Source organism: Otolemur garnettii, unplaced genomic scaffold (genome assembly GCF_000181295.1).
Source record: "Otolemur garnettii isolate 467f Iridium unplaced genomic scaffold, OtoGar3 scaffold00004, whole genome shotgun sequence".
Taxonomy (NCBI): Eukaryota; Metazoa; Chordata; class Mammalia; order Primates; family Galagidae; genus Otolemur; species Otolemur garnettii.
In genome coordinates this window covers 21,472,826-21,488,753 of record NW_003852399.1, presented here as the reverse complement: position 1 = coordinate 21,488,753, position 15,928 = coordinate 21,472,826, and the positions used below count along the sequence as shown (strand labels likewise).

Genomic DNA, 15,928 nt, shown 5'->3' with positions numbered 1-15,928 from the left:
AACATTGTTAAAATGTCTATACTACCTAAAGCAATATACAATTTTAATGCAATCCCTATTAAAGTTCCATTGTCATACTTCAAAGATGTCAAAAAAATAATACTTCATTTTATATGGAATCAGTAAAAGCCTCAAATAGCCAAGACATTACTCAGAAACAAAAACAAAGCAGGAGGAATCATGCTACCAGACATCAGACTATACTATACATCCATTGTGATCAAAACAGCATGGTACTGGCACAAAAACAGAGAGGTAGATTAATGGAACAGAATAGAGAACCAAGAGATAAACCCACCTACTTACTGCTATATGATCTTTGACAAGCCAATTAAAAACACTGAGTGGGGAAAAATTCCCTATTTAACAAATGGTGCTGGATGAACTGACTAGTGACCTGCAGAAAACTGAAAATGGACCCACACCTGTCACCACTAACTAAGATAGACTCTCACTGGATTAAACTTAATTTAAGACATGAAACTATAAAAACACTAGAAGAAAGTTTAGAGAAAACTCTTGAAGAAATAGGCCTGGGCAAATATTTTATGAGGAGGACTCCCCCAGGCAATTGAAGCAACATCAAAAATATACTACTGGGACCTCCTCAAATTAAAAAGCTTCTGCACAGCCAAGAAGACAGTCAGAAAAGCAAGTAGACAGCCCTCAGAATTGGAAAAGATATTTGCTGGTTATGCTTCCAACAAAGGTCTAATAACCAGAACCCACAGAGAACTCAAACGTATTAGCAAGAAGAGAACAAGTGATCTCATCTCAGGGTGGGCAAGAGACTTAAAGAGAAACTTCTCTGAAGAAGACAGATGCATGGCCTACAGATATATGAAAAAATGCTCATCATCCCTAATCATCAGAGAAATGCAAATCAAAACTACTTTGAGATATCATCTAACGCCAGTAAGATTAGCCCATATCACAAAATCCCAAAATCACAGATGCTGGCAGGGTTGTAGAGAAAAGAGAACACTGCTACTCTGCTGGTGGGAATGCAAACTAATACATCCCTTTTGCAAAGTCATATAGAGAACACTTAGAGTTCTAAATATAGATCTGCCATTTGATCCTATAATTCCTCTGCTATGTATATATCAAGAAGACCAAAAATCATGCTACAACACAGATATCTGTACCAAAATGTTCATTGCAGCCCAATTCGCAAATGCTAGGTCATGGAAGAAGCCCAAGTGCCCATCGACCCATGAATGGATCAATAAATTGTGGTATATGTACACCATGGAATACTAACTATACAACCCTAAAGAAAGATGGAGACTTTACCTCCTTCATGTTTACATGGATGGAGCTGGAGAATGTTCTTCTTAGCAAAGTATCTCAATAATGGAAGAAAAAGTATCCAATATACTCAACCCTATTATGAAACTAATTGTTAGCTATCATAGGAAAGCTATAATCCAAATGGAGTCTAAGAGTACGGAGAAAGGGGAGAGGAAGGGGAGGGGAGGGGGGAGAATGGTGAAGGGAGGGTGACTGCAGGGATCACGCCTATGATTTATCCTATAAGGGTACATGTGAATCTTTCTAAATGTTGAATATAAATGTCTTAACACAACAATTATGAGAAAAACATGATGGCTATGTTGGCCAATTGGATGAAAGTATTTCAAATTGTATATGGAAACAACACACTGTATCCTATGATAGACTTAATGTACACAAATATGATTTAATAAAAAAAAGAAATTAAAGGATTTCAATCAGTGGGGAGACACTATAATTTATTTTCTTAAAGGTGAATTGTGACTGTCAATAGGGAATGAAGTGGAAGGGGTTTGGACAAAGTAAACAAAAAGGGGGAAACAAACACAGATCAGTGATAGTGGTCCAGGTAAGCAATAGTGGTGGCTCGGATGTAGATGATAAAAAGGGGTCTAGAGCAAAACAGAAATAATTTCTAGAATGATTGATCAGGGGTGAATGATATCAGAGAAGGAGGTGTCAATAACTCCAAAATTTCAGACATATGTAACTTGATAATAGGTGGTGCCATTTACTATTGATAATATAGTAAGAGCAGATATAAATGCTATGAGTGAAGAACATGAGTTCAACTTCAAGTAAATGAACATAAGATGTCTAGGAGGTTTTGCACATGCAGGATTTAATAGAAAATCTAGTATAATCTCACCCAGGCATCCTCAAACTACGGCCCGCGGGCCACGTGCGGCCCGCCTAGGACATTTATCCAGCCTGCTGGGTGTTTTTGCCTCTGCTGCCTGTCCTGCTTAGCAGCCGGCTCGTCCTAGGGCCCACAGTCCAGCCCTCCAATGGTCTGAGGGACAGTGAACTGGCCCCCTGTTTAAAAAGTTTGAGGACCACTGAATTCTGAACTATCTTCTTCCAACCCCAGCTGACCATGAATCTCCTTCTATTTCTCAGGCTGGTTCTTATCCCATATTGGTTCATTCTGTATTTTTCTTTGCTTTTATAGGTCAAAAGCATGAAAATATTCAGTGTTTATTTCAATGAAAAGCAAAGTAAAAGCAAAGCAAAGCTGAGGCCAGGTAGTATTGAGGTAGTAATGTAGGCCAGCATTTTGAGTCAAGCAATGATCCAATTAAATTATTATAAAGATATATAGATGGATCACAATAGATCAACTAAAAATTTATGCACATTAACTCTCCAGACCAGCCTAAGAATGGGAAGAATATTCAGAAAAATGGCTGGGATGGATACTGACCTCAGGATTACAGCAGCCAGGAAGATGGTAGTGTGAGATGTTCCTCTGCTTACCAACAGTAATACCTAAATATATTCCTTCATGTCAAAACTTTCTACTCACTGTGGCTGAAAGCTTCCCTTCTCCTTCTTCCGTTCTTTTTGGTCTCAAATCCTTCTAATGGCTTTCTTTACAGGGGAAAGGCCAACCTCTTACACTGACCTAAAGAGCCCCTGGGATCTGCCCTTCCACTGACAGTCTACACACAGGTCTCAGCACTCCTTCTTTAATTCACTTCACTTCAGACACACAAGCGTCCTTGATGATCCTCTAGTCAGCCAGGGTTGGGCCTGTTTTGGGGCCTTTGCACTTGCCCTTCCCACTTCCTTTGAATGCTCTTGCCCTGCCCCCTGGCTCACTCCTACCCCTATGTGTACTCCACACCTCTGCTCAAATATCCCTCAAGGGGAGCTTCTCTGGTTATCTGTGTGAACTAGCCCCCTCCTCATTGCTCTGTCCCAGTACTTTTCAACCAGTGTGCCGTCAGAGGATCTTAGGTTTGCTGGAAAAAAATTTAAAGATCATTAATTCAATTATTTTTGAAAGAAGTTTAAAGCACAGTAAGTATATTCTTTTCTTTACTTTTTTTTTTTTTTGATCAATATAACTTAAGTGTGCCGTGGAAGTTTAACTATAGGTTCACGTGTGTTGTGAGATAAAAAGGTTGAAAAACACTGCTCTATTCCCTTGTCTGATCATTTATTTCCATATTATTTATTGCCAACTGATGGAAATTCACTTGCCTTTTCTTTCCCCTCTCCCAGCCCACCCAAATCTAGAATGAAAGCCCTTTCGGTCAAGGATTTGTTTTGTTCACTATTGTATTTGCAACACATGAAAGGAATTCTGGCACATAGTAGGTACTCCCTAAATATTTGTTGAATGAGGGACTGGATGAGTGGATCACTGGAAGCTGCAGGATAGCGATGGCAGGTACCTTGAACACCACTGCACACTCATGATTATTAGACTATCTGTGTGTATTGTGTTAATTGTCATACAGAAGCTTCACTTTTACATAGTGAAGCTTTTACACTTTTATACTTTACTTTTATATACTTTTTCACTTTTTAATTTAACTTTAGGTCCTTGGGTCCTAAGCTTCATTGATTTATTTTTTATGTCAGTGTAAGAAAAGTCTGTCTCTGTTCCAACACAACATCTTTTATTTCTCTGGGAGCCCACTGATTCTCCCCATTTTCAGTCTTTGTGTCCCCAGTATTCATGTTCTATTACAGGGTATACCATAGCGGGTAAATAGAAATCCACCAACTCATTTAGAAAATGCTCAGTTGGAAAAAAAAAATCTTTGTCCCCCAGTTTATGTAATTCTACTAAAATACCAGCAGATGTTGCTATTGCAACAACATCCTGATTCTTAATGTCTTCCTGCCCTGAGACGCATGATAATCGAGAGATGCCAAAATCTCACTTTCACAGTTTCAGCCATTTTAGTGCTAAGGAAAGGGCGTCCATAATTCTGTTTCTTGTTTATAGTGGCAATTGCTTAAGATGCAGGTCTCATAGAGGCCTCCTCCGCCCCAGAGCAAGTGACTCATTTTCTCAAGTGTTAAGAATTGACTATGCAGGCCCCATGGTTCTTGAGCTTAGATAAATGCCAGGTCATCTTTAGGCTAATTTACTAGATAAGGTCATCAACTTAATTTACTTAAATTAATTAATTTATTTGGAGACAGAGTCTTGCTTTGTCTCCCAGCTAGTATGCAGTGGTGTCATCATAGTCCACTGCGTCCTCTAATTTCTGGGCTAAAGTGATATTCTTGCCTCAGCCTCCTGAGTGGTTAGAAGTACAGGTATATGCCACCATGCCCAGCTAATTATTTTATTTTATTTTTAGAATTGGGGGTAGTCTTACTGTTGCCGAGGCTTGTCTTAAACTTCCAACATCAAGAAGACCTCCCTCCTTCGCCTCCCAGAGGGTTAGGATTACAGGTATGAGCCACTGCACCTAGCCTAGGTCATCTTCTTAAGTGATTTCTGCTTAGGTGGTCACTTGGGGTCCTTCTACTTTAGAACTTTGATTTGTCTATCTGTTGAAACTCTTCCAGGCAAAAGCATACAATAATAATAGCTAAAAGTAATACACGGCTTTATAGTTTACACAATTTCTTCAAGCACATTTTTTTCATACAAATCTTTATAACAAGCCTGTAGAGATTGTACTATAAATAATTTTTCAAAATGGAAGGCATATAACTCAGTCAGAAAGTTCTGTCATTGTAGACAACAGCACATAGAATTACATATGAAGATATTTGGAAATTTTGCCTTCAAGGATGAACACTGTGAGGAGCACAAGGAAACGCATGGTCTCTGATAACAGACACACTGAGATTTTATCCTAACTTCATTGTTTTCTAACTCTGTCTTTGGTCAATATCGTTAGCTTCTATGACCCTCAATTTCTTCATTTTTAAAACAGCAATAAGGAAATGTATTTTTCAATGTGGTCACACGTTTCAATGATTCAGAGAATAATTACGACAGTAGTCTTTGTCTTTTTTCACAAATGTATGTCTTGTAGAGTATAGTACCCCAAAACTCCAAATTCACATTTAAACGACTCTTTGAGAAGCCAGTGTGTTGGGAGCTTTTTGTGAGGGATCAGGTAGACCTAATTTGAATAGACTTAGAAGAGAGGAATTATTGTTAATTTAAACAGAGGGATCTGCCCTGAAAAAAAAAAAAAAAGAGAATGAGAAAGATGCCAATATTAAGATCTGCCAGCTTATTAGCTGCAGCCACATGATATGGCTATGGCAATATCTAAATTATTGGGGCCAGTCTGGCAAATACAATGTCTTGGTTGTCAAGTACTCAAAACATGACTGAAAGCTGTCATAGAATTCATTTACAGGGATGCCCATAGCATTTTACATGTGAATCTAAATTACTAAATGGTCTAGTTTATGAATTTGTAAACCATGAAAGGCAGTCATTAGTGAGAGGACAAATGATAGCTTCTAGAAATGGACAACTTGACACAACAAAAAGTAAGGGCTTCCAACCTACGAGTGAGGGAGAAAACAAAAATAAAAATCTAAAAATTGGTGGTAAAAAACCTCCAATCGGAACAATGCACGGCTAAGTTTTACGTAGGTGCTTAGTCCTGGCAGCCTGGCTGCAGCACAGTAAAATAGCTATGCTCAGAAGGGTAACCCTCAGTCTGAATTCTGTATTACGTGTCCATTTTGGAAATATTCCGATTTTTTAAATACTTAGTGTTATACTTGCTAAACTTTGTTTAACTGATAATTCAGCATAATAAAACACTTTATCTTTCCGATGACACCAATTTTTAATGACTTCTGACTTATAAAAATAATATTTTCGTAAAGGGTTTGTAGATTATTAAATAACATATGTAAACCTTCTGATTCACTTTCCCTCTGCTTTTTAAAATATATTAACCTAGTGCTTACTGAGTTTATGCCACATGTGGGATGCCAGCCAGATGCATTGAGAGGTCTGATCTTTCTGTTTTGAACAGTCTTCCTCCTTGGGAAAATAAAAAAGAAATCATTGCAGCTATAATTTATGCAAGACTCTGCATCTTTTCTTACACATCGGGACAACTACTCAGGGCAAGCTGAAAGAGCACAAATTTGCTAACAAATCCTATTAGCCCTTTTTTTTTTCTTCCATAACCATTACAACAAATGAGAAAATGTAAATGTAACATATTGTAAATCTGTGGCTTATAAGAAATACACAAAGAGATGAAGAATATAAATATTTACCCAATAAAAATATGTAAATATGTGTTTTTTTCTACGATGGTATTATTAAAGGTAGATTATAAATAACTTTTTAATAAAAGTGTATGAGAACGCGAATCCTTCTTACTCGATCTAAGTGCACCATTTCTAATATTTGTAATGCTGCCCTGGCAATACATAATTACAACATCTAAGGCTAAATGCATTCCACTGACACCAAAAGGCATTCTATGGAGATGACACATGAAAGTACAAATCAAACTTAGCTTGAGAGTTTTTTCCTCATTCTTGTTTCTATCCTACAGAATGACCTGTAAATTCCTGGAGAGTTTGAAAAGACTCAAACACGCCTGGTCATCAGTGCTTGGAGATACATTCCGCAGTGTGAACCCTGCTCCTTTATTGATTTTCACTTTCCTCAAAATGCTCTTACACAATTAAATGAGTAATTAATGTAGTAATTAAGTGAGGACAAAACTCCATATAATGATTATCTATACCAAAGATAAATTCATGGATTAGTCTGAACTAAAAGTGCATATGACTCTTCTGTGCACGGGCGTTTACTTTGATGTCTTTATACCATTTCTATCAAATCATTAATGTACTTTTATTTATGTATATGGTGTTTTCATTTTGGCAGCTGAACTGTTTGTATCTTCTAAAGTGAATGTAGTTTAGAATCCAGATCAACTTAGACATCTTCTATTACTAGTTATTTGCTAGAACTTTCAAATCCATATTTTCAGGCCAATTCTTTTAAAAGTCATTTTTTTAATGAGGAAATTTCTTAAGAGTAAACAGATTACCTGTATTTGTGATTTGCTGAGAATACTTAGTATTTGTCAAGTATTCTATAAATATTGATAATATAATTTTGCTTCAGCAAATTACAGTTTTAAAATGAGATAATGGGCCTGGCACTGCCCACCTGACGTGCGGCACAGGGCCCACGCACCCTCTGCTCTGCCTCCACTCCACCCTGTGCTGCACCCTCCCCTTCACAGTGCCCAGTCCTGACTCCGCCCGGCTCCGCCCTCCACCCCGCCCCACCCTGTGCTCAGCCCCCACTTTATCCCAGCCCTGCCCTCCGCCCCTGCCCTCCAATCACCTGGCCCTAACTGGAAGCGGCCCAGTAGGGACTGGGCCTGGCTCGGAGGGTGGGCACCAGGGCAGGTGGGACACCAGCAAGAAGCAGAAGTCAAACAAACACCCCTAAGAGGAGTATGTGGAAAAGCCCTTGATGCTGGCCCTCAAAGCGGGAGGGAATGAAGTCACCAAACTCTCCCCAGGCAGCTGGGGACGCGGCTCCAGACTCTTCAAAGACAAAAATGATCATAACAAACACAAGGACAGAAAACAGAAAAAGAGAAAGAAAGGAGGGAAGCAGGTTCCTGGGGAAGAAAAGAGGAGAAAACAGAGAAAAGTAAAGCAGGATAAAAAGAAGCAAGATGGAGATCTCGGGGAGAAAGGCAGCAAAAGGCCTCCAGGGCCCCTGTAAGATTGGATTCGCCTCCTCAGAAGCCTTTAGTCAAACACCAAGTAGGACAGACACCCCTTCAAGAAGCTTTGAATGAACTGATGAGACAAACGCATTGAGAGAAGACCCAAGTGCTTTTTCTTCATTTCCTGTTACTGATTTTATTGCTCCTGGTACTCCCTGATAAAAGATCAAAATAATGACCACCAGTCCACAGAGGAACCAAAGCATAACTTCAAACTAATGTGTGCTAATGCCATAATTTACAACAAACCAGAGACCATTTATTATAAAGCCACCGAGAAGATACCACACTCAGGGATGAAAATTCTTAGCCAGCAAAAATTCAAAGCCTGAAACAGAGCACAGACTTCATGGCAGACTTGCAAAAACCTCGACAGCAGAAAGATGGCCTAGAGAGAGGGAAGACTCTGGAGATGGCGAAACGCAATCTTTCAACAGTCCCAAAAAGGAAAATGAAAAGACAGAGATATGTCTGAAGATAAATTTAAAAGCAGTAATTTAGAAAGAGCGGGAGCAGATCGACCGCTTGGTCATGGAATCTGGAGGGAAACTGACCCTAAGGCTTGTTAACAGTCAGTGTGAATTTGAAAGAAGAAAACCAGATGGCACAACAACACTGGGACCTCTTCACCCTGTGGATCCTGTTATAGGAGAACCAGGATACTGCCCTGTGAGACTGGGAGTGACAAGGGGAAGACTTCAGTCTGGAGTGAACGCTTTGCAGGGCTCACAGAGGATAAAAGGAACCAAGAGACTCCAGTGTTGTACTTGAATTTGCAGATATCAGCAAAGAGGATTCTAACTTAATCTATTCAACCTATGGGGAAGACTCTGATCTTTCCAGTGATTTCAGCATCCATGAGGCTTTGGCCACATGCCAAGATTATTATTATTATATATGGCTTAAGTGTGTTACTCGATTTTTTAACAAAAGGAGGATATTCCAAAACCTACAAGAGTTGGAAATGTCATTTTCTGAAGATGGGGGTCATACTAAGGCACTTAACACAGCAAAGGAAATGGAGATTTCAGAAATAGAGTCAGCAGGGTGTTTAGACTCCTGTACTCAGGACAGGCTCATGGCATTGAAAACGGTGATGAGCTTTGGTACTACAGTTGAACTCTCTGACTCTGAAGAAGCTGAAGTGTTCCAGAAGAAATTTGATGAGACCAGCAAATTGCTCAGAGAGCTCTAGGAATCCCAGAATGAGTGTTTGAGCACCAGGCCCTTTCCCAATATGATCTGCCTCTTGGGTCCGTCATACAGAGAAATGCATCTTGCTGGACAAGTGACCCATAATCTTAAAGAGCTTGCATAGCAAGTAACTCCAGGTGCCTTTATAATCATGCATGGAGTTTGGAAAGCAATGGGGGTTTCCATTCCTTCCCCATGGTAGAAAACCACTTTGTAGATTTAACAGAAGATTTTGAAGAACCCAGAAAGGATGATGTTGCTGAGTGCAGCCCTGATGGGATTAAGCCAGCTGCTATTTCGTTATATATTATGTACATATTTTTTCATCCCTAACTTGGGAATACTTTTCAGAAGATATTAAATATTTGTAAATTGTGTTTTTAATTAAACTTTGTAACAGTCAATTTTAACATTCCAGTGAGTGAATGTTATGGACTGGACTTATATTAAAAAAAAAATAAAGCTGAACCTGGAACCCTGAAAATAAAATAAAACAATAAAATGAGATAATGCCTTGCTTCTTCTAAATTTCACTCTAAAAGCTTATAAAATAAGAGAAATAAAGACTTGATGTCAGTTCAAATTTTTTAAAACTTTATTCATTTTGATATTTCAAAAATTTCCTTTTTTGATCCAGTCTTACAGTGACCCCAAATGCTAACTTTCTCTTTCAGACCCATGAAGGCGTGAATAAATTATTATTTTTTTTTAAAAGAGCAATTTTTCTTTAATATAAAAAAGAGTATTCACATTTATCTAGGTTCAGTTGCAGGTCACTAATTAGGTTATGAAGTTTGAGCTAGTACAATTATGCTTCTCTTCTTTCCCTCCAAACTTCAGTTACATTTTAGACAATTTTATTTTTTAATGTTTTGAATCTTCCTACATACTTAAAAACCATTAGTACATTACTCCTCCAGAGGGCAGTATGATTATGTCTGTGGACAGCTAGAGAGTAGAACTTTGCAGAAAATAGGACAGATAATAAAAATGCCTTTAAATAACAAGAGGATAATGGGTGCATCTATTTCTAATTTCTTTCCTATCATTCCCAAGGGGAAAAAAGTATCTCAGACACATAAGATCTCAAAAGGAGATCACGGCATAGTGAAAAAAGGCCTTTTGTTAGGACAGAAGTGAAAGGACGCTTCCAAATAATGTTAGATATCACTTTTGTTAAGAACACTTTGCTAAATAATTCTCAAGCTATGAGCCTATACCCCTCTTAGACACTTCTAGACCCTCCTATATTTCTCATACTATGCTATTTCTCATATCGGATTGTTCTTATTGTTTGTTTTTCCATGTCATACACGATACAATAAAATAAAGAAGAGTCTCTGTCCATGGCCCATTACAAAAGTAAGGTATTCAGCACTTAGTGGTTTCTCAATAAATATCTTATGAAGGAAAGAGTCAACCACTATATGGACTTAATTATACACACACTCATTCTTGGGCAATTATAATATATCTGGATAGTATTTCTGATATCAAAAGCAATGATTTCTAGATAAAATACTTAAACATGTATCCCTAAGCTGGCCTAAAAGAGTGATTCCACAAGTTAGGGAAGGGAGAGATTCCTCAAATTCAGAGAGAAAAAGAGTGGCTGAAGTTACTGTTCTTTAACTGGCACCCACCAGTTCCTGGCCGTCCAGAGCTTGGATGGAAATAGACCTTGCTCCCAAAGGAGAAAATACAAAATCTTTTACTTGTTGTAACTTAAAATCACACCAAAGATTCTTATATAAAGTCAAGATGCTGCCAATGAAAACCACGAAACACAAAGGGGAAAGCACAGAAGAAGACAAGGAAGCTACTTGCTTGCTTTATTTTGATTTTATGTGGAAGAAAAATAAAAAAATACTTGTCCCTACTCCGAAAGCCATCATGATTTATTAGTTTAAAGTTGATTCCAAGTGAGCTTTAGAAACAAATACAAATCCTTTCTGGACATCTTAAACTCAAGTGTAAAAGAATAAAATAAAATATGTGTTCAAAGAAACTTGATCTCGTGATTTAAAAAAATCAATCTCACTTAAACTTCAGGTTTTTAAATTAACAAATACAGACCACAGAAGTAGTAACCTTTTAATCTTTAAAGAACATCAAAGTGGAATGTGGAAGTATGATGCATAAATAAAAGGGTATCAAGAATAACTAGAAAGCTTCACAAGAAAATAATCTGAAAGAGAAAAAGTTAACAATTGCTATTAGAGACTCAGAGTTCCCTAGCAGATTAATTTGAGATGAGGAAAGACTTGCTGAACTAAAGATAACCCTGGAGAAAACTATTTAGAATGCAGGACAGTGAGATGCACAGATGGAAAATATAAAAAGACAAAGTGAGAAGAAATAATGTCTAATATACATTTGATCATAGTTTTAGGAGGAAAGAAAAAGGATGATGTTCAGGAAGCAGTATTTGAAGAGTTAGTGATTCAGAATTTTCCAGAATCAGGAAAAAAGCCTCATTCTTCAGATTTAAGAGAACCTAAGAAATTCCAAGCATAATATTAATAAAGATAAATCCAACCTATACATATCACATTTCAACTGCAGAACATCTAAGGCAAAGAAAAGTCCTTAAAAGCAGCTGGGATGGAGAGTACGGAGAAACGGAGGTGTGAGAGGACACTTCACCTACAAAGGAATAATAATTTCCATGCCGCTCATACCTTATCAGCACTAGAAGTCAGAAGATGGTAAACATCTTCAAAATACTGAGAAAAAATAACTCTTGGTCTAGATTTTTATAAACAGAATGAAATGAAGGTGTTTCCAGGCCCGAGAGGCAGTGTCATTTGTGGGAGGGCTACCAGTTCCAGTTCAGGCTAAAACGGGCAACTAATCCTTCTGCTGGTTCCTTCCTCCTCATCAATTCCGAAAGAACTAGAGAGGGGAAAATGCACAAAACTAGAAGAAACCCTGGGTGGCAGGCAGGGATAGGAGGCTATTATTTAAATTTTTATTGTGCTTTCTTTCTTTCATTTTTTTCTTTCCCTCTCTTTTGGTAACTGGCACCAAGAGGCTCAATTTCTTTTTCTATTCTTTTTTTTCTTTTATATTTTTTTGAGACAGAGTCTCCCTGGTAGAGTGCCATGGCATCACCATAGCTCACAGCAACCTTAAACTCCTGGGCTCAAGTGATCCTCTTGCCTCAGCCACCCAAGTAGCTCAGACTACAGGCAGGCACCACCACTCTCAGCCAATTTTTCTGTTTTTAGTAGAGACAAGGTCTCTTCTTGCTCAGGCTGATCTAGAACTCCTGAGCTCAAGAGATCCTCCTGCCTCAACATCCCACAGTGCTCGGATCACAGATGTGAGTCACCATGTCTGGCCAATTTTACCTACTTTTTGATGTTCTTTTTCTATCCCTGTATCATATGGTATAAATTATGGAATAATATGATATGCTTTAATATGTAGCATGACTAGTCTCCCTCATTGCCCTTTTTTTTTCACTTTTCTTATTTACTCATGTATGTTTATTTTCTGATAAAAATTTAGAATTAGCTTATCTAAAAAATTCTTTTTGGTCGATTTATTGAGATTGAATTATATGTTTATTGAGGTCTAATTTTACTATATTGTATATATTTATCCTAATTTTCTTTTATATCATCCAGATGTGGTTTAAAATTATTCATATCTTTAATTTCTCTTAATTTTATTTCTGTGTATTTTTTCTTTTCTGTCGAGTATAGGATTCCTTTTCCAGTTGAATTTTGTAACAGTTTATTCTAATATATTTTTAATATCATTATCAAATTATACTAAATATATGTATAAAATCACATTCTTTTTGTATATTCAGAATACCACCACCTTTCCCAAGTACCAGTGTACCAGCATGCACCAGTTTTAAAATTAATTTTTGTGATTTATTAAATGATATAATTTGCATATGCTAACAGTTTTAATTTATTATTTTCATACCCATAATGTTTTTCTCTTATCTAATTTTATTACTTCATAACACCAGAACAATGTTAGATAATAGTGCAGTGGGGATAATTTTGTTTGTTAACGACTTTAGTGAAGAAATATCTGGTTTTGCCATTAAGAATATTAGCTTTGGCTGGATGTGGTGGCTCATCCTTGTAATCTTAGCACTCTGGGAGGCCAAGGCATAAGGATTGCTTGAGTTCAGGAGTTTGAGACCAGCCTGAGCAACAGCAAGACCCCATTTCTAAAAAAAATAGCCAGAACTGGGGCAAGCACCTGTAGCCCATCTATTTGGGAGGCTGAGGCAAGAAGATCACTTGAACTCGGGAGTTTGAGGTTGCTGTGAGCTAGAGAAGCCACTGCACTCGACCCAGGGTGACAAAGTAAAACTCTGTCTAAAAAAGAAAAAAGAAGGTTAGACTTTAGATTTAATAGATACCATGTTAAAGAAAAATATGCACATTCTTAGTTTATTAACTGTATTCGCTGTTCTTACCAAGAATTTTTGTTGAATTTTATAAAATCGTTACAACATGATTGAAACACTTTTATCTATAATATGATTAATATAACAGATTGCTTAATATTGAAGCACTCTTGCGTTTTTAGAATATATCTTGCTGTTTCAGATGTATTTTTGTTTTCCTGATATGCTATTACATTCCGTTTCCCAGTATTATCCTCAGATTGTTTTCCTTCATGGCACAATCAGCCCTGGCATGCAGTCTGCTTTTGAGGGGTAACATCATTACCGTTTGGAAGTAACAGAATAATTTATAAATCGATTTTGGAACTTTTTCTTCTTTTAGATGCAGCTTAAATAACAAGATAATTTTGGTTCTTTGAAGGTTTGGTGAAATTTCTTTGTGAAACCCCCTAAGCATTGTGATTTGGTAGAATACTCTCTAATTGATCTTCTATGGGAATTAGTCTGTTTAAATCTCCTCGTTCTTTAAGAGTCTTTTTTTTTTCGTAAGTTGAAAATTTGTCACAAATTTCAAATATTCATCTTCGCTTTCAAATTTGTTTGCATAGAATTATGAAAAGTTTTTTTCTGTTTCATTAAAATGTGATGTATTAACTCCGTTTTTAAAGTCAGAAAACTGAGTCCGATACTACTCTGTTCTTATTTGCACAATTAGTAGGAGATAGAGCCTTCCTTCAAAACCAGGCCTTCTGACCCATTTTCATCAGTTCCCCTAAACCCCACTACATGTCCACTTGGTTTCCCAGAAGCCTGTCTCGGCAGGACACTTAACATGTGAAGCTGTTGTCAGGAGCTGATAGAATGTCCTCAAAATAATGCTACTTGTGCTATTACAACATTTCAAGTTCTGTCAAATTTCCTCACTAAAGATATACTCAGGCTATCCTTTACTGAAATTAACCAGCCTGAAAGTAGTTAAGGGGACACTAATTAAAATGACATCCTGTCATATATTAAGCTAAAGAAACTGATTTCTTCTTTAAAATTAAACAAAAAGGGACTCTATTTCTTTGTTGCAACTTTTGCAGCAGAGTCTCTGGAGATGGAGAGTACACTCCATCCAACCAGCTACAGACTTACCAAGGGGCGAGCAGCCCTCAGAAACAGTGCTGTCTCTCGTGTTATTCCTCATTCAGAGTGGAAGGGTATTGCAACCCAGTTCTAGCTAAAAATAATAAGTGTAAACAATATGTAATTTAGAAGAGACATTCTTGGAAACAAGAAAGTTTATGACGTGTATTTTGACATGTCAATTTGTTTAAGTTTTGAGGCTAATATAAAAATTGATTCCAGGGAGGAAAACATAATTGAATATCTCTTATAAGTATGATAAAATGACCAACGATTCTGCCCCATTAGTGCCAGGCAGTTTCCAATTCTGTGTCCTACAGCATTAAATATATGCTACAGTATTGTCTCTTATGAACCTGAACTTTCCATCATTTGTCACGAACTTAATTCTTGAAGCTGATTACAATGATCCCATCTGGAGTTTCTGTTTTCCGTCCCTACGTTCCTTCCCAAGTCCACTGTAGACTGCTCCTGCTTGTTTCCTAAGCGTTAGCCCTTCCGACTGGCTTTTCAGTTCCATGAACATAGTGAATTCTTGCCTGCCTCAGGACCTTAGTCTTTATCATCATTTTTCTCCTTGGGGCAAGCTTGTTAAAGATCTCCCTATGACTGGCTCTTTGTCATAATTCAGATTATGCTTGGTTAAGATGTTATCTTCTCACAGATGTCCTTCTCAACCACACCCATTATTGTCCTGAATGATCTATAGTGGTCAGTGGACTGGTTGGGGGGTATTTAGAGCCAAAGTAATGGATTTTCTATTATGGGGTAGAGAAAATAATAATCTCTGCTTTTGTAATGTGTTTAGAATGAGAAAGGCTTACAACTGAATAGAATCTATTATGGCTTTAACAAAAACATTGGGTTCTTTTACAAAAATTAATCTCATAAAACTCACTATTTTAAAGGATCAATTTAAAAAGCTTGTATAAGAGAACAAAGATATGTTTAGAATTTTTAAACTTTTTATATTTTATTTTATTTTATTTTATTTTTTTATTGAATGGTAATATTTTATAATTTTTTACAAATATTTCTAAATTGAGATTGCATGACGATGGTCTTGCATGAAGTCTTGTGTTGGAAATGCACTTAGCTCATCGACAGATATTTTGATGAGGACTTCAAAAGACATATCATTCACCTCGACATAATATAGCTGGGTAAACTGCATCATATCCATATGTGGTATTAGATTTTCTACAAGAATTTAAACTACACT

The 15,928-nt window shown here is 37.2% G+C and overlaps 1 pseudogene; it reads left to right on the top strand.

Annotated features, from left to right (window-relative positions):
• Window positions 1-9,530, top strand: part of LOC100950866 — a 33,282-nt pseudogene extending 23,752 nt beyond the window's left edge.
• Window positions 9,531-15,928: the final 6,398 nt, after the last annotated feature.